General features: G+C 38.9%; 1 pseudogene across 1 annotated transcript; it reads right to left on the reverse strand.

Moving 5' to 3' along the window:
• Window positions 1-4,279: 4,279 nt before the first annotated feature.
• On the reverse strand, window positions 4,280-24,106 carry LOC308251677 (3-oxoacyl-[acyl-carrier-protein] reductase-like; annotated as a pseudogene). The gene is made up of 5 exons: window positions 24,026-24,106; window positions 20,586-20,722; window positions 18,916-19,052; window positions 14,875-15,008; window positions 4,280-4,458 (listed from the first exon to the last, which is right to left on the reverse strand). The product of its transcript is annotated as a 3-oxoacyl-[acyl-carrier-protein] reductase-like (transcript).

The raw sequence follows: 24,106 nt of genomic DNA on the forward strand, positions 1-24,106 counted from the left end.
TTGGGAGCAACTCAGAATAAAATAGGCTATTTGGACAATGACAAAGGTTTGAGAGGCAACCAACAGCCTGGACAGGTCTGAATAATATGGTTCATCTCCTACATGAGGCCACTCTTTCAAAATTGAGAGAGGTGACTATTTTACCTAATAGAAACATACTGAGTGTCAAGGAAAATTGAATAAAGGAATCCACTCCATACAAAAGAAGATAAAAACTAAGAAAAGATCTTAATGAAAGGGATATAAGTGATTTAACTGATAAAGAGTTCAAAATAGCAGTCATAAAGATGCTCAAGGAGCTTGGAGAAAAATATATGAGCAAAGTGAGAATTCCAACAAAGTGACACTACCAAATAGAAGTCACAGAGATGAAGAGTACAATAACTGACATAAAAAATGCAATAGAGGGTTTCTACAGTGAACTGATGAAGCAGAAGAAACAGCAAACTCATAGACAGTGGACAGGAACTCATCCAATTAGAGGAACAAAAAGAAAAGAGTAAAGATAGCTTAAGAGACTCATGGGACATCAAGTGGACCAACATTCACATTATATAGATCCCAAAAGGAGAAGAGAGAAAAAGGGGGCAAAAACATATTCAAAGAAATAATGGATGAAAATTTCCCTAACCTGGGCAAGAAAACAGATATCTAGATGCGGGAAGACTAGAGAGAAAAAAAAAAAGAAAAGAAAAGATAAACCTAGAGGCCCTGGGGATGCAATGCACACCTAGTGCCTACAGTTAACAATAATGTGTTTTTTTTATCTGAAAATTACTAAAAGAGTTGATACCAAAAGTTCTCATCATAAGAAAAAAAAATCTGTAACTATGGGTGGTGATGGATATTCAGTAGACTTACTATGTGATCAGTGCCCAACATATACAAACAGTGTATTATGTTGAACACCTGAAACTAATAGAATGTTGTATATGCCATTATATCTCTAAAAAAAAAAGTACTTAGAGATAGAATTAACAAATTTGTGACATATGTGTATGCTGAAAACTACAAAAAGTTGCTTAAAAATTACACTAAAGACAGAGTTTTTCCATGAAGAACTTGTAATGTCATTAAAAGTGAAATTAATATTAAAGAAACTTAAAATTTATTAAATACTTTTAGTATGTTTTTCAATATTGGGTAGTGGTATGATTTCTCAATTTGCACATATTTCTATTTTGAAAGCCTGAAAAATTTTTCAGCAATGTAAAGCAAAACTCGTATATCCAGAATAAACTTCCCCCTTTATTCTACGTAACAGAAGCATGTCAATTCACCAACTTTCTTTGTGCCTGTTATTGCCTCTCAAAGTAATTTATAACATATAATTCTATCTCTAGAAAGCAGCTAAAAACTGTCTCTTAAACTGAATATGAATAAAAGTATGAACAGGAGCACCAATTTTAAAACCTTCCAGGCAAAAATTTTAATGCATTGTCTTTAAGCACAAACTTTTTTTGTTAATGCTAAATACAAGTTGGATTATGGGCTCATATTTGTCACAGAGCAGCTACAGATGAGACTTCTTGTTAAGAATTCAATGAAGTTCTTGAATCTCTGAACATAAGCAATAGCTGGCAACTTTTTTTTAGCAAGTATTAAAATACAAATTCTACCAGGTTAGTGGAAATGGGTGGAAAATTCACCTGGAGTGGAATTAGTGAAAGCTCATTTTACAAATTTCAAAATTTACCCTCATATTATAGCAGCAACTTGATATGGGCTGGGGGACAAGTTGAAATATTTAAAAGGGTTATATTTCTTAAACTGTAAATATACACTTAAAGTTTAAACCTATCTGTAGCCTACATATTAGTGTCATCAGTTCCATGAAATACGTTGCTTTCTTCCTAATCACCAGTCAAATCAGCTTCATTGATAATTTCAGAACATGATGTGTCCAAAGAAGGGAATTCAGCCTGAGAGGATGTCAAAATGAGGAAGTGCAGGTAGCCTAGAGGCAGTGTTAGAAAATGGCCTGCTCTGTCTGCATAAACTCTCCTAGCTTAGAGCATCAGCTACCACATTTGAAACCATCTTCAATGTTGCATTTCCTATATGTGCCTGGAATTGTTAATGCCTGATAAATTCTGTAAGTTACCATGCTTCCATTTAGTAGACAGTTTGATTAATAATCTAATTTTATTCATACTTAATGGGCTTTCTCACATCCTAAAAAGAATCCTGTATGTAAAAAAGTCTATTTCAAAGATAAATTCGAAAGTAATTTTAAGAAATCAGCAACCTTAATTTAAAACATGGATTTGCCTTTATTACTTTTTACTTTATTTTTATTTTTTAAATTACTTTGCATTTATTTACTACTAGAGGCCTAGTGCACGAATTTGTGCACCAGTGTGGTCCCTCAGCCTGGCCTGCGGGATCGGGCCAAAACTGGCTCTCTGACATCCCCCAAGTGGTCCCAGATTGCAAGAGGGCACAGGCCAGGCCGAGGGAACCCACTGGTGCACAATCGGGGCATGGGAGGGATGCAGGAGATTGGCCAGCCAGGGAGGGACCGTGGGAGGGCTCCAGGGCATGCCCAGCCCTTCTCCCTCAGTCCTGATCGGCTGGACCCCAGCAGCAAGCTAACCTACCTGTTGAAGCGTCTGCCCCCTGGTGGTCAGTCCACATCATAGCAAGTGGTTGAGTAGCCTTAGCCTATCATTAGCATATTATGCTTTGATTGGTTGAATGGCTGACCGGACACTTAGCATATTAGGCTTTTATTATATAGGATATCCTATTTATGCCTTTGCACTGACTTTTAATGTAAAATTAAATCTGTTTATATAATGTAATGTTCAGCTCCAATAAAACTGTAAAAAGATTACTTTTTAGGCCGGCTAGTGTGTTCAGTGAGTTGCACATTGTCCCATGCTCCAAGAGATCACCAGGTCAATTCTGTGGTCAGGGCACATGCCTGGGTTGCAGATTCAATCCCCAGTAAGGGGAGTGCATCAGGCATCTGATCAATGTTTCTCTCTCATGGATGTTTCTATCTCTCCCCCTCCTCCCTTTTTTTCTCTCTAAAATTAATAAAAACATATTTAAAAAACATGAATAAAATAAAATGCAATAAATATTTTAAACATTTTTAAGTAATAAACATCAACATGAATCCCATGACATTAAATATCACACTATTCCCCACAAAATACAGGGTATCCCAAAAAGTGTATACACACTTTAACAGCTAATAGCTCAATTTTGAAAATGAAATGTATTTTATTAAACACTGCCTATATAATTATGCAAAGTGTATGTATACATTTTTGGGCCACCCTATAGTTCAATGCAAAATAGATGTGGCCTGATACTTTACATTCATTTTGTTTCTTTATCTCTATTCTCAATCAAACATTTTCTTTTAAGACTAATGCTTTTGTTCCTAATAAGACATCTAATCTGTTGTTACTGTATATTTATCATTTATGATTATTCATAAGTAATTAAGTGTTTACTATCTAAAATTTTAGGGTAAGAATCATATTGAAGTACTCTTAATTTTTAAAATGTCACTAGTTTTATAATATTTTTAAGTAGTTGTTATACTGAGTTTTCCATAGATTAAAAACAAAACAAAACACACAACACTTCAATTTAGTAGATACTTACACCTTAAGAGTTACTGCTCACCATCACTGAGAATTTCTACAGAACGTTCAACTGTACCACACTTATGTTTGTAGACTATTTTGCCCAGCAGCTCAATCAGGGATAATGCCACTCAGGGTGGGGTGATGGAAACAGACTGTAAATTCATGTCTGTATTAAACCAATACTGTTTTTCTTCAACCTGTTTAAAACTGGTTGAAAGGCATAACCTTGATCATACAAGGCATATAGAAAATAATATAATGTTTAACTTTAGCAGGGTGCCTAAAGTATTGATAACTAACCAAATGCTCTGTAAATACTCTTATTTTGGCAATGACCCACAAGGTTAACTTCTAGAGCATTCAATTTAATATAATAACTCCTAAAAATTAAACTTCATAATTTTTCCACTTTTAAGACTATATAAATTAGGTAATACCTGTTTACAGCACTTGAAAAATTTCTGTATACTAAAATTGCTACAGTCTACAAGGTACATACCATTTAGAAAACACATTGGTCCAACATTCTTTTCAGATATATACATATAAAGGTGAAAATCAACATTTGTAGCATGAATAGATTTGATTAGCAAATGTCACCCATGTAGAAAGGATTGTCTAATCAACAATGTGTGCTTGATTCTAATCACCATAATACCTGAGAAAACTGTAAATTACATCATGAGTTGTAATCCCCCATCCACTACCAGAACATGCCCTGTAATATAGGGTGATTCTAAGAGAAACACAACTGCATGTGCCACATCAATAGGTTCTCCAAATCTCCCAAGAGGGATATTTTTCTTTAAATGTTCTTCATTCAAAGCTTTCGTCATATCTGTATGAACAAATCCTAAAGAGAAATGTTTGTTTAGTAGAAAAGAGTAGATACTAAGACAGTTGCTCAATCTCAAATAAAAATAAGTTTGTTCCAGAAAATTTGAGGTTACTAATAAACTTTATTTAGGAATTAGTTTTGCTAGCAATCAAGTAACCAAGTCTATATTTTTTTGACTTATTAACTTAATGAACATTTATTGAACACTAAAATCTTTAAATCCCAAATATTTGGCCCAACTCATAGCAAAATGTAAGTAGGCACATATAAATATGAATAAAAATTATATTCTTTAGGGAACCTAAAATTTAAGGAGGAATTAGTCACTTGCATCCCTAATTATAAGGTAAGGAAGTCTAGTAAATGTCCTTATAGAGGTACGAACAAAGTACTATAGAACTGATTAATTCCACTTGAGTGGGGTAGAGAGGTGGAAGGCAGGGTAGAGGGAAGGAAGGCATCACATGAACCGATTCGGCACTGTGAGGAAGACTAGTTCCATTTGCTAGGACAGCTGATGAGTAAAAGACCAGTATTCCAATATTCACACAGCAACAAAAACATCTTAGTCATATCCAATTCTGATAGTATACACAGAAAATAAAAACTTCAACATGGCATTGGTGTGTGCAATAAAACCTGCAGAGAATATGTTCTAAAGTATAATGTTCTGTAGTATAAAGTACTATGTAATATATTAAGCAACTATTCCTAAATGATTTGCATTATAGATACATGTAAGAAGGACTATAGATTTATTAATAAAATCTTGTGATTAATCTAAGACATAAAAACACACATTACCAATAAAATACTTAACTTATAATAATCAGTGTTCACTATTCAATTATTTAAGCAAATAAATAGTCCTCATAAAAGGAATAATTAGAAAAATATAAAAAAATTTAAAATCATAAAGAATAAATGGATTAATATTAGACATAACATGTGAAGTAAAAGTTTAATAGGCAATATCAAAAATACAGTTTCCAAATTGCCTTGTGTTAAAACGAAACTAGTTATAACTCAAACTAAAATCAACCTAAATATACTGCCATTTAAAATACCAGGTTAATTAATTTTGCTTGTTAGCAAAATAGATACAGACTCATAGATAGAGAGCAAGTTGACAGCTATCAGGGGTGGGGTGGGGAATGGCTGTGGAGGGGTTTCACAAAAAGAAGGAAAAAAACCTCATAGACATAGACAATAGTGTGGTGACTGCCAGGGGACGGGTGCGGGAAAGTGGAGGAAAGTAAAGGGGAAAAAATGGTGATGGTAGGAGACTTGACTGGGGTAGTAAACACAAAACACAGTGTACAGATGATGTGTTGTAGAATTGTGAGCCTGAAACCTATATAATTTTGTTAACCAGTGTCACCCAATAAATTCAATAAAAAGGAAAAAAACAAAAAAATCAATTAAATTAAATACCAGGTTAAAAGTGAACTAAGCACTGGATTAAGAGTTTGTACTAAGCTAAAGGTTTATTATGCACTCTATGTAATTATTTAATTTTTCCTTGCCTTAGGTTTTCACCTACAAATATCAGTTGCTTACAAGTCTTGTGAGAAATAATCATAGATTTTTCTATCATGAAGCCTATGACAATGAAAGCTTTATTAGGAAAAAACTAGAAATAAATTGAATGTGTTTCAATAAGGAACTAGTTAAATAAATCATGGTACATCAACACAATATAATAATGAGGAGGCATTAAAATGATTCCACTGCAAAACATTTAATATAAAAGAAAACATTTGTATATTTAAAAAGAAGGTTACAAATGAACTTAGTTATACTGCTATTAAAAGTTACAAACTCCCAGTGATAAAATAAGTAAGTCACAGGGATATAATAGACAGCATGGTGACTATAGTTAATACTGTATATTTGAAAGTATATAAGAAAGTAGACCTTACACTTCTTATCACAAGAAAAAAAAATTTGCAACATGTAAGAAGAGGAATGTTAACTACACTTACTGTGGTGATCATTTCACAATATATACAAATATGGAATCATTATACTTTACCCCTGAAAGTAATATAGTTATATGTCATCACACCTCAATAAAAAATACATTAAAAAAAACATCAAAAAGCTTATACTAATGACTGGAAAAATAAATTCCAAAATATTAATAGAGATTATCATTAGACACTAGAGTTAGAGGTAATGATTACTATTTTCTTCTTTTACTTATCTATACTTTCTTAAGTGTCTACAAGAGATATATTTTATATTTTATTTAGAAAAAAAAGTTATTGAAAAAAGATGCACAGTACTAACTTCAAATTATCTACAATGAGGACCTAGAATATAGCAACAATTTATATTGTGTGTTTCACTGAAAGAAAATCTTAGCACATTTATTTACTTATTTTTTATTGAATTTATTGGAGTGACATTGGTTAATAAAATTACATAGGTTTCAGGTGTACAATTCTATAAAACAACATCTATGTATTTTATTGTGTGGTCGCCACCCGATGTCGTCTCCTTCATTCACCATTTATCCCCCTTATACCCTCTTCTAATTCCCACCACCTCCCTTTCTCTCCAGTAATCACCATACTTTTGTCTGTGTCTATGAGACTTTTTAAAAAATTGATTTTTAGAGAGAGAGGGGGAGGGAAGGTGGAGGGAGGAGACAGAAACATCAACGTAGGAGAAATATCAATTGGTTGACTCCCACAGGTGCCCTGACTGGGGATCCAACCTGAAACCTGGTTAGTGCATCACCCCATGCACCAAAGGATGACAGGTTCGATTACCAGTCAAGGATATGTACTTGGGTTATGGGTTCCTTCCTCACTTCTGGGTGGGGTGGGTGTGGGAGTCAACCAATTTATATGTCTCTCTCACATTGATATTTCTCTCTCTCCCCCCCCCCTTTCCTCCCTCCGTTCCACTCTCTCTAAAAAGCAATTGGAAAAATATTGTCAGGTGAAGATTAACAAAAAAATAAATACATATAATTAATAAATAATCCATAATTCTAATATTTGTCACGTTATTAAAAGATCTGATAAAGAATATGATTATAGAGAAACCAAGATGGCAGCATAAGTAAATACCTGAACTTACTGCCTGGCACAACCACTTCAAAACTACAACTAAAAGACAAAACGGACATCATCCAGAACCACAGGAAGGCTGGCTGAGTGGAAATTCTACAACAAGAAGGGAAGAGAAAAGCACACTGAGACTCAGAGGAGCTGCGGAAGTAAAGTGCAGAGGTACTGAGGTGCATGTGCATGGAGAGGGCTGGCAACTGAGTACGCGGCTGGCTTTTTCCTTTCTTTTCTTTTCTTTTTTTTTAAAATATATTTTATTGATATTTTACAGAGAGGAAGGGAGAGGGATAGAGAGCTAGAAACATTGATGAGAGAGAAATATCGATCAGCTGCCTCCTGCACACCTCCCACTTGGGGATGTGCCCTCAACCAAGGTACATGCCCTTGACCGGAATCGAACCTGGGACCCTTCAGTCCGCAGGCCGACGCTCTATCCACTGAGCCAAACTGGTTTCGGCACGCGGCTGGCTTTTTCAATCCACAGGGAGACACAAGCTCCTGACTGCTCTGAATTCCAGTTCTGGGTGAGACTCTGGGGACCCACCTCATACAGGGAGAAACTGGACTGTCTGGCAGTGGGCGGAACTCGAGGGCAGATTTCTCTCAGAGGTGCTTGCAGTGATTACCAAGGCACACTGAGACCCAGGAGCCTCTTAGGGCAGGGCTGACGGGAAGCCATTGCTGTTTGCTCTGCCCTGAGACCCTGTCCCATCCAAGCTGTGCGCAGAGGCTTTTGCATATGAATGGCCTGGTCCTTTGAAATAGAAACTTACCTAACAAACTGCAGCTGAGTCTGAGAGACCCAGAACATCCAAAAGAAGGCCCAAGGCCCCACAGCAGCTTGCACTGCTTCACAGCTGGGCCTCATTTGGGCAACTCCAAAACCCAAACAAAGAAAAGGAATCTGCAGATCTCTCCATGGTTCCTGCTGGGTGGCCTCAGGCAGAGGCTAAATTAGCACCTCCTTGGAGATCCAAGAGCCAGTGTACCCAGGGGTCAGTGTAGGACCATCCAGATTACAACTCCTCAGATCCAAAGGGACACACTCAGGGGGCAGACTCAGTGAGCACCAAAGCCCCACTGAAGCAAGTCTTGTCCCATAAGGGTGTCTCCAGCACAGAAGTTCTCCCAGCGTAGACACAGCTGATCCTCACAGCCAGTTGGCCTGGAGGTCAATTCCTCCCAGTGATACCAACAACAATCCAGGCTTAACTACAACAAGACTGTGCACACAGCCCACAAAGGGGTGCACCAAGAGTGTCCACCTCAGGTAACTGGGGAGGCTGAGCCACTGGGCCCTATAGGACACCTAGCTCACAAAGCCACTCTATCAACTCAGGGAAGCAGCCAAAATGTAGAGACAAAGAAACAGATCACAAATGAAAGAAATGGAGAAAAGCAAACTACTGGATATAGAGTTCAAAACCACGGTTATAAGGTTTTTTAAGAATTTTCTAGAAAAGGCCGATAAATTTAGTGAGACCCTCAAGTATATTAAAAAAGACCAACTAGAAATTAAGCATGCACTGACTGAAATAAAAAATAATATACAGAGATCCAACAGCAGACTAGAGGATCGCAAGAATCAAGTCAAAGATTTGAAATACAAAGAAGCAAAAAACACCCAACCAGAAAAGCAAAAAGAAAAAAGAATCCAAAAAGTTGAAGATAGTGTAAGGAGCCTCTGGGACAACTTTAAGCGTACCAACATCAGAATTATGGGGGTGCCAGAAGAAGAGAGAGAGCAAGATACTGAAAACCTATTTGAAGAAATAATGACCAAAAACTTCCCCCACCTGGTGAAAGAAATAGACTTACAAGTCCAGGAAGCGCACAGAACCCCAAACAAAAGGAATCCAAAGAGGACCACACCAAGACACATCATAATTAAAATGCCAAGAGCAAAAGACAAAGAGAGAATATTAAAAGCAGCAAGAGAAAAACAGTTAGTTACCTACAAGGGAGCACCCATACAATTGTCAGCTGATTTCTCAACAGAAACTATGCAGGCCAGACGGGTGTGGCAAGAAATTTTCAAAGTGATGAATAGCAAGAACCTACAACCAAGATTACTCTACCCAGCAAAGCTATCATTCAGAATTGAAGGGCAGATAAAGAGCTTCACAGATAAGAAAAAGCTAAAGGAGTTCATCACCACCAAACCAGTATTATATGAAATGCTGAAAGGTATTCTTTAAGAAGACGAAGAAGAAAAAGGTAAAAATAAAAATTATGGACAACAAATATATATCTACCAACAAGTGAGTCTAAAAATCAAGTGAATAAAAAATCTGATGAACAGAATTATCTGGTGAATATAATAGAATCAGGGAGTGGACTGACAATCCTCAGGGGGGAAGGGGTGTGTGGGGATGCAGGAAGAAACTGGACAAAAATCATACACCAACGGATGAGGACAGTGGGGGGGGGGGGGCGAGTAAAGGTAGGGGGTGGAGTGGGAACCGGGTGGAGGGGAGCTATGGGGAGAAAAAGAATAACAACTCTAATAATCTGAACAATAAAGATTTAATAAAAATTTAAAAAAAGAATATGATTATAATTACTATTGAAAATAAAGTTAATAAATAATCCACAGAATCAATTTATGGTGGAATCAATTTAATTGTACTATTTCAACTTACACTTTGCTTCTGACCAATGAAGCATATTCATACTATGAAACCTACTAAATAAATATAGCAATATTGAACAGCCACAATTTTAGCAACAGGTTTTTTGTGTAGTATAAATTGCAGTGGAAAGACCTTTAGAAAAGGTTATACATACAAACGCACTTCCATAACACTCATAAAACTTCCCTTTGTATACAAATTGCATTCCCACTATTTAGCCTGTTGCCTTGACAACTAATTCACACGAACAAAATTAAGCATTAATTCCTCAGCGTTTCCATAGCATCATACATGTATCTTTGTATGCACCACATGCCACTGTAGTTATTTGTAGTTATTTGTAGTTATTTGTCTTTCCCACTGTACTTAGCTCCTTGTGGCAGAGTATCTTATTCATTTTTGTAATTTTGGAAACTAACACAGCCCTTGAGTATAGGAGACACTCCCATACGTAAGCCTGCTGAATGATTTATGAGTTAAGAACACTTACAGTGCCCTTAAACCATCAGCTTTTATATCACCATGACCTAGAATTAACCCTTCATTACCCACACCGCTGCAATCTCCAAAGGAGAAGGAAGGAAACACGTGCAGTTCCAAACCACAAATGATCTATTCTCCACAAGAATGAGCGAGGCCTACACTAACATCACTCAGGCTGCACAAAGCGTCCACAAACCAGGAAGCAGTGCCAAGATGGCAGTGCAGCTTTGGATTATCCTTTTTTTTTCTTTTTTTGAAAAATGGACGTACTGTATCTTAATCACAGTCTATCAAATGTTCATGGATTTGCAATGCTTGAATTCAGCCAGTCTCTGTGAAAAACAATGCATTTGGATGCAGGGACATTCTACACCAAACGGGCTATCAGAACATTTGACCAGCCCGGCTGGTGTCGCCCAGTGGTTGAGGTCAACCTACAAACCAGGAGATCACGGTTTGATTCCCTGTCAGGGCACATGTTTGGGTTGAGGGCTCAATCCCCAGTGTGGGGGCATGCAGGAGGCAGCTGATCAATGATTCTCTCTCATCATTCTATCTCTCTCTCCCTCTCCCTTCCTCTCTGAAATAAATAAAAATATATTTTTTAAAAAAATAAATAAAAAAAGAACATTTGACCATTCCCTGATCCCTGCTGTTTCAACGTCAGTGTCAAATAAAACACCAACTCTACTGTCCAAGCTGCAGCCCTTAGTGACTTGAAATGAAAAGGTGGTAAAAATCTATTTCCTTCTTACTCTTTCTTACAACCAAAAAACTAAACAAAATGTCTTTTCTTAATATAGGTAATCAATTCTTAAATACTTATAGTAAGCTAGCACAAAATTCCATGGCTAACTGGCAGAGGTACATGAAAACACGCATTTACTTCAAAAGTCAAGTAAATACCTAACCAAAATTTCTATCACACCATCTAATGAGTGATACTGGTAGATTCAAGTTTTAGCACATTTTTAATACCCTCTTAACTACCCCAGGCAATTTTATCAACTAGTAACTTGGCAAAAGGCAAATAATATAAAGGTAAAAGCTACAGAATTGGATAACTGCAGATGGTTTAGACAGGCCATATTAACAAAAGGACAAAAAAAAAGACCTAAAAACCTTCTAATGATACAAAGGAAATCTAAGGGGCCATTACTTTTAAGCTTACCTTAGCTGCGGATGGAAAGATAAAGCTTTTAGAAACAGTCGTGACATAAACCTTCGGCTAGTCACTCTCTCCTAGGTCCCAGTCTTCTGAACAGTAAAAATGACTGGAATAAATGAGCTACAAGGTCCTTTCCACCTCACATTTTCCCATAATTAATATTTAAACATAAATATTTTAAAGATAATATAAAGTACTGGGAATTTTTTGTAGTCACCAGTTCATTACTTGATTCTTTTCAGAATCATTTTAGAATTATTCTACCCAGATGTCAATCTATGAGTACCAATTAATAGGCCAGTTAATGGCTCCCTTCTCTATAAATAAAAAAATGAAGACTTTCTTTAGCTGTAGCAACCTAAACTATAATCCTGGTCATTATGTTTTAATATTTTCCAATTACCAATTACTAACAGACCAAGTTAATTGCCTTTATGTCCCATTTAATCCAACAATATTTTCAAGTAATGTGGAATACCCAAAGTCAGCATATAAAAGGGACAGGAGCACAAAAAGGTTCCCCTTGACTTCTCAAAGGGGCTCTAGTTTCACACTTGCTTTGTCTTACAGGTGAATTGCCGCTCTATTGGCTTGGGTTTTCCGTCATGATTAACAAGAACACAGTGTTCCTGATGGATTCCCTAAAGGAAGGCAGCTCTATTGCAAGTTTCCCACTGTGACTTCTACTATTTTGAAAATTCAGTAAACAGCCACCTCTCTATCCATCTTCACTGTTGGCCCCTCCCAAATATGTCTGATTTTAGAAATCTCAGTTCCTCCTGCACATGGAATTGAACTTGTTGGTGCCAGAGTCCAAGTGTTCTCATTTCTGTTAAGACGCCCTACCACTTTCCTCCCCCATGACATTACATAATGAGCTTCTACTCGGTCATTCAACAGGCAACTACTGCCAAAATCACTTTAAAATCTTATTACTTCATGGAGTGACTTTAAAAAAAGATCTTTCTTCCTCCTGAGTCTGTGTATCTTTTTTTCCTTCTAATTTTTCTTTATGTTCAATTTCTAACAGGAATCTTAGATAGCTCTCTGAAGTACAATAAAGTCCAGTGAAAGGTATCTTGTTTATTTGGAAAAGAAACATTATATAACCTCTGGCAATTCTTTATCTGTACAAATACTGACTTTCTGGAGTAAAGAGTAGATCAATTAGTACACATGACTGCTTTGTGAAAGGTGCAAACGATATCACCTATGCAGCCTTGTTTATTTCCTCTGGATTGTACTGTTATTAAAAGCATAGTGCCTTATAGAGCTATCCAGTTATTTTAAATATAAAGATTTATTGCACCTCCCTCCCCCACAAACACACACAACTGAAATTCTTACATTCTTTTCTTTAAAACAAATATGTTTTTATTTATTTCAGAGAGAAGAAGGGAGAGGGAGAGATAGAAATATCAATGATGATAGAGAATCATTGATCAGCTGCCTCCTGCACACCTCCTACTGGGGATCAAACCTGCAACCTAGGCACATGCCCTGAATGGGAATCGAACTGTGATCTCCTGGTTCATGGGTTGATGCTCAACCACTGACCCACACTGGCTGGGCCATTCTTAATTTATAACTGATTTTTAAATTACAAGTTTCTTTTGTTATTTTAGTTTTAGAATAATCATTCAGTAAAAGATGCAACGTGGTTTATGCAATCAAGACAGCCTGTCATTACTCTTGGCCTCCTCCTTGAGCATGGTGCACAGCCTGGCAGTGTGGCCACGGAGGTGCACAGCCTGGCAGTGTGGTCAGGACGTAGGAAGGTCCTCCTGCATTTAGCTATTTAAGTGTCCAGTGACAGTGCAGATTCCACGTTCCTGCACCAATATGCTGAGAAGTGCCTAATGATGCTGATGTACTTACAATCTCTGCAATCCTATCTAATAAAAGAGTACTATGCAAATTGACCGTACCTCCACTACACCCACAAGCCACGCCCACCAGCCAATCAGGAGCGGGTATGCAAATTAACCCAACCAAGATGGCTGCAGCCACGGAGCGAGCAGGAGGCTTGAGTTGCCCCCGACCATGGAGGAAGCCAAGTTTCTGTAGCCCTGGCCTGCCTTGGCCTCTGCTTAAGGCTACAAAGTTTCAATTATATAAGATAAATAAATCCCAACAAAAATGGCTGCGGCCATGGAGCGAGCAGTAGGCTTGGCTCCGCTCAAGGCTACAAAGTTTCAATTATAGAAGATAAATAAACCCCAGATACCAGGGCCTCCGCTTGGGTCGCCGGGGCGTGTGGCCAGCCTGCAAACCACCACAGGCCCCTCGCCCAGGCCGCCCCATGCTCCAAGGGAACCCCCACTCTGATCCAGGACACCCTTCAGGGCAAACCAGCCGGCCTCCACCCATGCACCAGGCCTCTATCCTATCTAATCCTATCTAATCAAAGAATAATATGCAATTGACCATCACTCCAACACACAAGATGACTGCCTCCATGTGGACACAAGATGGCCACCACAAGATGGCCAGCAGGGGAGGGCAGTTGGGAGGGACCAGGTCTGCAAGGGAGGGCAGTTGTGGGCATTCAGGCCAGCAGGGGAGGGCAGTTAGGAGGGACCAGCCCTGCAAGGGAGGGCAGTTGGGGGTTATCAAGCCTGCAGGGGAGGGCAGTTAGGGGTAACCAGGCCTGCAGAGGAGGGAAGTTGGGGGTGACTGGGCCTGCAGGGAAGAGCAATTGCGGGGGACCCAGGCCTGCAGGGGAGAGCAGTTGGGGGAGACCAGGCCTGCAGAGGAGGGCAGTTAGGAGTGACCTGGCCTGCAGGGGAGGGTAGTTAGGGGCAAACAGGCTGGCAGGGGAGCAGTTAGGCATCAATCAGGCTGGCAGGGGAGTGGTTAGGGGGTGATCAGGCTGGTAGGCAGAAACTTTTAGGGGCCTAAACGGGCAGTCGGACATCCCTCAAGGGGTCCCAGATTGGAGAGGGTACAGGCTGGGCTGAGGGATACCTACCCCCCGCACGAATTTCGTGCACCAGGCCTCTAGTTATTATATAAAGCCATAAACATATATAAACTATGTCTAAAAGGAAAAAAAGTTTTCACTGACCTGGAGCAACCACATTCACTCTAATTTTCCTTCTTACTATTCCTTAGCAAGAGCATGTGAAAGTCCAAAGACTCCTTCTTTACAAGCACTGTACACAGACTGACCAGCATTTCCTTTTAAAACAATAATACTTCCTAGAAATAAAATTTGAAGACAAATTCAAACAAATTTAATGGGGTTATTTGGATATGCAAATAATTTATACTAAACAAACAAAGAACTAATCATTGTATCTTGTCCTTTGCTTAAATTAGGAATTCTAGCCATTGTCACTTGAGTGCTAAGAGTCTGAATCTGCTGCAGATACACAGGAAACAAGATTTGAAAGATGCTTATTTGAAACCTCAAATGCCAAACAGGGTTTCAGAATTGATCCACTAAGTGAAAAACCCCCACTCTCATCTCTGAATAGGTCGCACGATGAAAAATTCTACAGTATTTACAAAGACATACAGTAGAAAGAAGTTAAAACCAAAAAAAGTCAGATAATGACTCATTAATTTTATGATTCTACAACAGAGACATAAGGAAACACTCATTTCCACCTAAGATATAGTTCATCTGAAGATAAATCTCACCAAATTTGAATCACTGTCCATCTAACTAAGAAAAGCTTCAATTACAAACTTTTGGTAAAATTGCAATTTAGTTACCTTCAGTGATGTAATATAACTGGCATTGCCTACTAAAGATTCTTGGGCAGTCTCATTTTTTTTTTAATATGAAGGAATAACTTGTAATTTAAATAGCAACTGTATGCAAATAAATTCAAGCAAAACATAAGTGGAGAACTAATTTTCTGCACTAGTGACCTGTACTTTTAAAATTAAGCAAGAACCTCACAAAATTTTTGAAGTAATTTTATTTTAGAAAACATTCCAAATACTTTTTATGTAATAATCAAGTCCAACATTAAAATGTTTATCTACATAATATCCTAATAACAAAGAATGATAACAGTGAAGCACAGAAAAGAGGAGAGAGAGAGCAGAGGAAATGCAGATGAATAAACAAGGGGTATTTGGAAGAGAGAGCAATATGGAGGACGCAAAAAAGAAAGAAAAATACAGGCATGAAAGAAAGGCCAAAGGAAGCTATAAAAGCTTGGGTTCATGCCACATACTATTGTTCTTCTGGTCAAAAGTAGTAATTTCTGAAATACCATCAATTTTCTAGAAGTTTAAAATAGTCCTTTCTGTAATAAGATTCTCTTAATTTATTTTAAATTATCTAATTTTGTTTACTTTTAGCACAATTCTAAAGTTTGGCATGACAAGGGAATGATGAGGATTTTTAAAATATATCTAAAAGTGAGATATATAAGCCTTATACCAGCAGCTTACAAGAACCTAAAAGTCATTATCTAGTGGGGCTGGTGTTGTTCAGTGATTGAGCATTGACCTATGAACCAGGAGGTCACGGTTCAATTCCTGGTTGGGGCACATGCCCAGGCTGCGGGCTCAATCCCTGGTGCCTGAGGCTGCCGATCAATGATTCTCTCTCATCATTGATGTTTCTCTCTTTCCCTCTCCCTTCCTCTCTAAATCAATAATAATATATTTTCAAAAATCATTATCTGGCTGTGTTAGAAAACAAAGGTTGGCTCACTTACTAATCTTTTATAAGAAAATTAATCTCATATTTTTAAGGATAAATGCAAAAAATGTTCTAATGTTTATTTGCGTATTTTTTTCACTTTCAAAAAATAAAAACCCTACATCGGTTTGGAAAGACATTTCCTATATTAAAAAGAATAGGGTCATTTACTTCAATTAGGAAATATTTCCCTTTTGTGGCTTTTTAAAAGGCAGGTAGTATGCCACTATTTTCAATTGCCAAAATGAAATAAAATTTCAAATCATTTTGCATTTTAAGGTCTACAGGCACATAGTACACAGTTGATCCACCCCATGAGTCAGATGAACTGAAGACGATAGGTTACTTATATCCAGGCTAAAAAACTGAAAAAGTTACTCTCTTTTTTAAAAAAAAAAAATATTTTATTGATTTTTTACAGAGAGGAAGGGAGAGGGATAGAGAGTTAGAAACATCGATGAGAGAGAAATATTGATCAGCTGCCTCCTGCACACCCACTACTGGGTATGTGCCCGAAACCAAGGTACATGCCCTTGACCGGAATTGAACCTGGGACCCTTTAGTCCGCAGGCTGATGCTCTAGCCCAGGGGTGGGCAAACTTTTTGACTCGAGGGCCACAATGGGTTCTTAAACTGGACTGGAGGGCCAGAACAAAAGCATGGATGGAGTGTTTGTGTGAACTAATATAAATTCAAAGTAAACATCATTACATAAAAGGGTACGGTCTTTTTTTTTATTTCAATAGTTTTATTTATTTCAAACATTTTAACAAGAAGAATGTAAACACTAATTATTATAATTTGAAACTTCAAAAAATGGAGGAATCATAGCACAATAACATACCTTATATTAAAGATGGCAAAGGCAAAATAAAATTGCCTAACAAAGGAAAGGTACAAAAGCCTTTCAAATTAAACTTAAATATAATAAAATAATTTAAAACTAAAACAAATAGAAAAGAACAAAATGTGTAAACAGTAAATTAAACATTTTCTTTAGTGCAACTTCCAAATTATGCCCGGAACGTAGATGTAGATGGCAATGTAGACTGGGTTGAAAGGTTTTTGGTCTTCAAAACATCAACTTCAGTGGGAACAGTGTTGTTGGTCTCCTTTTTTAGTTAATGCATCAAAGTCTGGAGTTAGTTTTGTTGTGGCTATTCTCAGGATAGATCTGAGGTGTTCATCAGTTAAGCTGGATCTGTGAGGGGCTTTGTTGATGTTCATGACGCTAAATGTCTGCTCACAAACATAGGTTGACCCAAACAGCACCAGCATCTTCTGTGCCATCCTCCGGTTGTTTGGAAAAGTGGCTTCATTAAGTAAAGCATAAAAGTCTCTTAGTTCAAGAGAGCTGAATTTCTCCTTTAGGACAAAGTCAGACTGAAGATCGATGAGTTCCAGTTGCACCTCTTCTGGTGCTGTTTCAGGGTTTTGTGACAAAGGACAGGCCACCAGTTGAAGTGACTAAAAGCTGAAAGTCTTTGTTGTTTTATTAACAAGTCATTGTGATGTACAGAATGTGGGAACAGGAAAAAATTGTGTTTGAGTAGAGCTCTTAATCTTACCTCAGGAAGGCTCTGATACTGTGCTCTCCAGGGGCATGTCTCCCTACATCACCACGATAACGTGTCTACGCATTCCCAGGGTGATGTCGGGAGATGCGTCCGCGGGCATTACAAGGAGCCTCTGGAAGATTGAGAGGTTGTTCCTTCTACTGAATGGGCGGATTTATATCAGAAGGAGCTGCGGCCGTGTTTCCCGACGTTGCCATGTTAACACTGCTGCTGGTGAAGGAGCGGAGGGGAGAGCAAGAGAACCCTCCGCTCTTTCGGGCCTGATAGAACAGCCTAACGGGCCGGATCCAGCCCGCGGGCCATAGTTTGCCCATGGCTGCTCTAGCCACTGAGCCAAACCAGCCAGGGCTACTCTCTTTTCTTAAATGCTTCCTCTTAAGTACTTGATTTGTCAATGACCCAGGCAGCTGAACTAGACATCATTTTTAGTCTCCAGTATATAAAATGTTCAATTCCTTCTCTATGCTTTAAAAACTAGGTTTCACATAAAAATCAGGATGTCCAATTTCTCTTTAAAAATCAAAATAGCTGGCAAAACTGGGACCACATTTGTGCATAGCAACATTCTACTGGATCTGAGCAGTGGTAGCTCCTGCCATTCCAATGGCCTCTGGACACCAAAGCTGGGTCTTTTGTCATTTATCACATGGCTTGTGCTGTCATTTTTCTAATACCTGGTGGTGTCAACTCATTTCACACCTACCTGACCACTGTTTTACCCATTCATCAGTTAATCAAATCCTTTCTCCACAGATAATAAGATGACACATTTCATCCAAGTTTCAGCCATGAACAAATTCCAATTTGGTCAATTAAATATTTGATGGTACTAAAAGGTAACTATAAATTCACAAAGGTGAAGACTCACCTACATTAACAATAGATCCTCTCTGATGTTGAATCATAGTTTTCATGGCAGCTTTGCATGTCAGCATGGAACCCAAAAGGTTAGTATGAAGCTGAGATATCATATCTTCAGTTTTTGTGCTTACTAAAAGGCTATCCCTAGAAATAAAAAGCACATAAATTAAAAACAAGATAAAACATCATCAAGAAATATATAACAGTTTTACTGAGAGTATAAAAAAGTGCTTTGTATCTGAGCTAGAATACCTAGAAAGTCCCATTTTAAATTTGATTTGAGAGGCACTAAAATTTGAGATATGCTAGAAAGGATATGCTTGGAAGCCACCTCCCTATCCCCTCAGGTAGAGTAGCTAATATTCCTAACTGTGAAAACTGGTGCCACGTAACCAAAATAGCTGGAATTAACTGAGCAATTGCCATGCTAAGCCTTCCTTGTACAATATATATATATATACTTCCAAATATTCTGTCCCAAACTCAGCATAAAAAAAGACCTGCTGTGATTCCATTAATGTTAAATTCATGAACTGACAAACTTTATATATGATGACAGAAATCAGAATAGTGGTTACCTATAAGGAACTATTAACTGGGAAGACTGAGAGCACTTTCTGAAGTGCTAGAAAAGTTCTAGAGCTCAACATGTTGATTACAATGTTAAAAAATGATGGAACTCTACTCTTACTGTATTATCTCAAAATAAAAGAATATATGGATTGTTAGAGCACACTGCAGGAGCCCCTCACGAGCTCTGGTGCTCTGACTGGTTCTGGGTGGCTGTGAGTCCATGTATTCTTCTAAATTCTCCTATCTGACTACACCAAGGCTGGTTCCTGCTGGAACCCTGCCCACTGTACTACCTGTTGGGAACTTAGTCCAACTTCCTCCTTTATCCTCTGCTCACTACGGTAGTAACAGGTATGGGGTCTGAGCCCCTCTGCCTGGGAATGGACCTCCTAGGACGCCGAGTCTTAGACGGAGAAGCAATGAGAGGTTGTGGGTATAGAAGAATGAGTCTTTATTGCTGAAGCCAGGGGCCATATAGCCATCAGACAAGAACAGTCCTCACAGCAAAGTCCATACTACAGGCAGCCAGCCAGACACCGGCTGGTGAACATATATCTTTCCCATAAAGCAGCATCAGTCTCTGTACCCACAGCTATTAACTGAGCAGCCTCATGCTGCCTCCTAGACTCACTGCCTCACATGGTCGTGGTATCTGAGCTCTCCGGCTCAGCAGCTTCTTCTGTCTCTCCTGCCCAGCTGCTCTCTCTAGCAGACTTCTTCACACACTCCATCCTAGCTGCTCTCTCTCCATACTCCAGCAGACTTCTTCTCACTCCCACCTTAGCCTACTCCAGCCTAGTCCAGCTTACTAGCTGGTTAGTAACCTAGTTTTATACCATTTAGACAAAGAAGGCTTTGTGCCAACAGTGACATCGATCATATTGGCTACAGAAGGGCACAGTGTACTGTGTGTCCTTACATCCGCTCATGGTATCTTGGCCTGATTAGGATTCCCAAGATCAGGGTCCTTGAACATTCCCTTCAGGCACATGCCCAGAGCGGCCTTTGGTCATTCTGGTGTATTGATAACAAGGTCACTGTGCTCCCACAGATTAACAGACCAAAATTTAAAATACACAGTTTTTATTCCAATTTGTGACCAACCTGTTAATTCCAGTTGCATTTACTAAGAAGTTAATGGGGCCTAAAATTTTCTCCATTTCTTCAAGTATATTTTGAACATCATGTTCCTTGGCATTATCACAGCTAAATGCCAAATGATCACTTACACAATCTTGTAACTTGAATCGAAAAATTATCCAGTGCACATTTGTTAAGCATGTACTATGAGTTAGGCCTGTGCTAAACTAGAACCTAGAGATAAAAGATGTCATGGGCCCTAGCTGGTTTGGCTCAGGGGATAGAGCATTGGTCTGGGGACTGAAGGGTCCCAGGTTCAATTCCAGTCAAGGGCACATGCCTGGGTTGTGGGCTCAGTCCCCATTGGGGACTGCAGGAGGCAGTCGATCAATGATTCTTTCTCATCATTGATGTTTCTCTTTCTCTCTCTCTCTCTCTCTCTCTCTCTCTCTCTCTCTCTCTCTCTCTCTCTCTCTCTCTCCCTTCCTCTCTGAAATCAATAAAAATATACTTAAAAAAGATGTCATGGGTTCCTGATCTCAAGAAGTTCAGTTCAATAAAACTGGGATGAGGGCAAGTGGAGAACAAGGAGAAATAAATACTACAGAATGTACATCTTAAAACTTGTTTTTAATCAACAAATAGGGGGAAGCCTTTTTTGTGTTCATAATGCTTTGTAAAATTTATCTAACAATACTTTTATCTTTGACACTGACCCCACATACTCAATTCAACAGTCGTCTGGGTTTATATTCCTTCTTTGAAATTTAATTCTCTTAGGGTTTTGTCTAGTTGTTTTCCTGGTCCTGCCCTGAGTATAAACCCTAGGGTTCCTTTTTTCTTTTTCTTCTTCATTATGGTACATGTTTCATTATTATTACTCCTACTACTACCACTACTCTTTTTTTTTTCAATAAATCTTTATTCAGATTATTACAATTGTTTCTCCTTTTCCCCCCCATAACTCCCCTCCACCCGGTTCCCACCCCACCTTCTGTCCTTACCTCCCCGCAACTGTCCTCATCCATGGTGTATGATCTTTGTCCAGTCTCTTCCTGCAACTCCCCATACATTTTCCCCCTGAGAATTATCAGTCCACTCCCTTTCTATGTCCCTGATTCTATTATATTCACCAGATTATTCTGTTCCTCGGGTTTTTAATTCACTTGATTTTTAGGTTCACTTGTTGATAGATATGTATTTGTTGTTCATAATTTTTATCTTTACTTTTTTCTTCTTCCTCTTCTTTAAAAATACCTTTCAGCATTTCATATCATACTGGTTTGGTGGTGATGAACTCCTTTAGCTTTTTCTTATCTGTGAAGCTCTTTATCTGACCTTCAATTCTGAATGATAGCTTTGCTGGGTAGAATAATCTTGGTTGTAGGTTCTTGCTATTCATCACTTTGAAAATTTCTTGCCACTCCCGTCTGGCCTGCATAGTTTCTGTTGAGGAATCAGCTGACAATTGTATGGGTGCTCCCTTGTAGGTAATTAACTGTTTTTCTCTTGCTACTTTTAATATTCTCTCTTTGTCTTTTGCTCTTGGCATTTTAATTATGATGTGTCTTGGTGTGGTCCTCTTTGGATTCCTTTTGTTTGGGGTTCTGTGCGCTTCCTGGACTTGTAAGTCTATTTCTTTTACCAGGCGGGGGAAGTTTTCTGTCATTATTTCTTCAAATAGGTTTTCAGTATCTTGCTCTCTCTCTTCTTCTGGCACCCCCATAATTCTGATGTTGGTACACTTAAAGTTGTTCCAGAGGCTTCTTACACTATCTTCAACTTTTTGGATTTTTTTTTTTCTTTTTTCTTTTTCGGTTGAGTGTTTTTTGCTTCTTTGTAGTTCAATTCTTTGACTTGATTCTTGTGTTCCTCTAGTCTGTTGTTGGGTCTCTGTACAATATTTTTTATTTCAGTCAGTGTATGCTTAATTTCTAGTTGGTCCTTTTTCATATCTTCAAGGGTCTCGTTATATTTATCGGCCTTTTCTAGGATATTCTTGAAAAGCCTTATAACCGTGGTTCTAAACTCTATATCCAGTTGTTTGTTTTCCTCCATTTTTTTCGTTTGTGATCTGTTTCTTTGTTGCCGCATTTTCACAGCTTCCCTGAGTTGGTAGGGTGGCTCTGTGTGCTAGGTGTCCTATATGGCCCAGTGGGTCGGCCTCCCCAGTTAACCTGAGGTGGACATCTTGGTGCACCCCTTTGTGGACTGTGTGTACAGCATTGTTGTAGTTAAGTCTTGATTGTTGTTGGTATCACTGGGAGGAATTGACCTCCAGGCCAGTTGGCTGTGAGGATCAGCTGTGTCTACGCTGGGAGAAGTTCGATGCTGGAGACAGCCTTATAGGATTAGACTTGCCAAATTGCAAAAGCCTCTGTGCTCAGCTTGGAAGGGGTGGAGTCTCAGGGCGGAGCAGACAGTCTTGGCTTCCTGTCAACCTTGCCCTTGCACGTGCGCGCCTCCAGACCTCTGCCTTCCCCCAGCTCCTGAGCCTCTGCCCGAGAGTCCAGATTCCCCCCCGTAAGAGCGTGGGTCCCCAGGGGATTGCCTGGAACTGGGGTTCAGTGCAGTCAGGAGCTTCCGACTCCCTTCTGCTAGGGAAAGCCTATGGCAACCTCCACAGTCTTTGTGCACACTGGCGCACCCGCCTCCAGACCCCTGCCTGCCGGGGCTCCCCCGGGTCTCCCCTGGGTCTCCGAGTCTCTGGGTGCCTTTCTCTCTACCTGACAGTCCAGACTCCCCCTGTAGGAGCCTGGGTCCATGGGGATTCGCCCGAAACTGGGGTTCAGTGTAGTCGAAACTGGGGTTCAGTGCAGTCGGGGGCTTCCTTCCCCCTCCCGCCAGAGAAAGTCAGCCAGGCTCTCAGCCGCCCTTCCTCTCTGCGCGCACAAAGACCCTTTGCCGTACCTCCAATTCTCTGTGAGCTTTTCTCTTTCCTTCTAGTTGTAGAATTTCCACTCAGCCAGCTTTCCTGTGGTTCTGGATGGTGTCCGTTCTGTCTTTTAGTTGTAGTTTTGAAATTATTGTGCAAAGCAGCAGTTTAGGTGCTTACCTATGCCGCCATCTTGGTTTCTCACTACCACTACTCTTACTATTATTCCAGCCTGACCATTAGGAGAGATTAAACAAGTAGCTGTAAAAAAAAAAAATGCTAAAACTATAAACCATGAAAAAAAAAACACAACCTTTTACTAAAGGCAACAATTATTTATTTTTAATGTTCATTTTTTCAAGTGTTTAAAAAACAAAAAGTTACACTTCAAAGAGCACTCTCTAATAATATACCATTTTAACTCTCTAAAATGTAGATTTTTTAAAAACTATTTCTTTCTGGCTGACCTTGCCTACCAGTTAACACTAGAAGTACTCCCTCAAGCCTTTAAAACCAGTGACTCATTGGGAAGTTACACTTCTGGGTCTAAACCACTCCTGAACATGATTCAAAGAAATGAACGACCCACAGCATCCTGTGTCTCACTCCTGGCTTTCATCTGAAGATCTGTTGGGTCCACAACCCTTGAAAGCTCAGCCAACATTTCCAT

Source organism: Plecotus auritus (assembly GCF_963455305.1).
Source record: "Plecotus auritus genome assembly, chromosome: 6".
Taxonomy (NCBI): Eukaryota; Metazoa; Chordata; class Mammalia; order Chiroptera; family Vespertilionidae; genus Plecotus; species Plecotus auritus.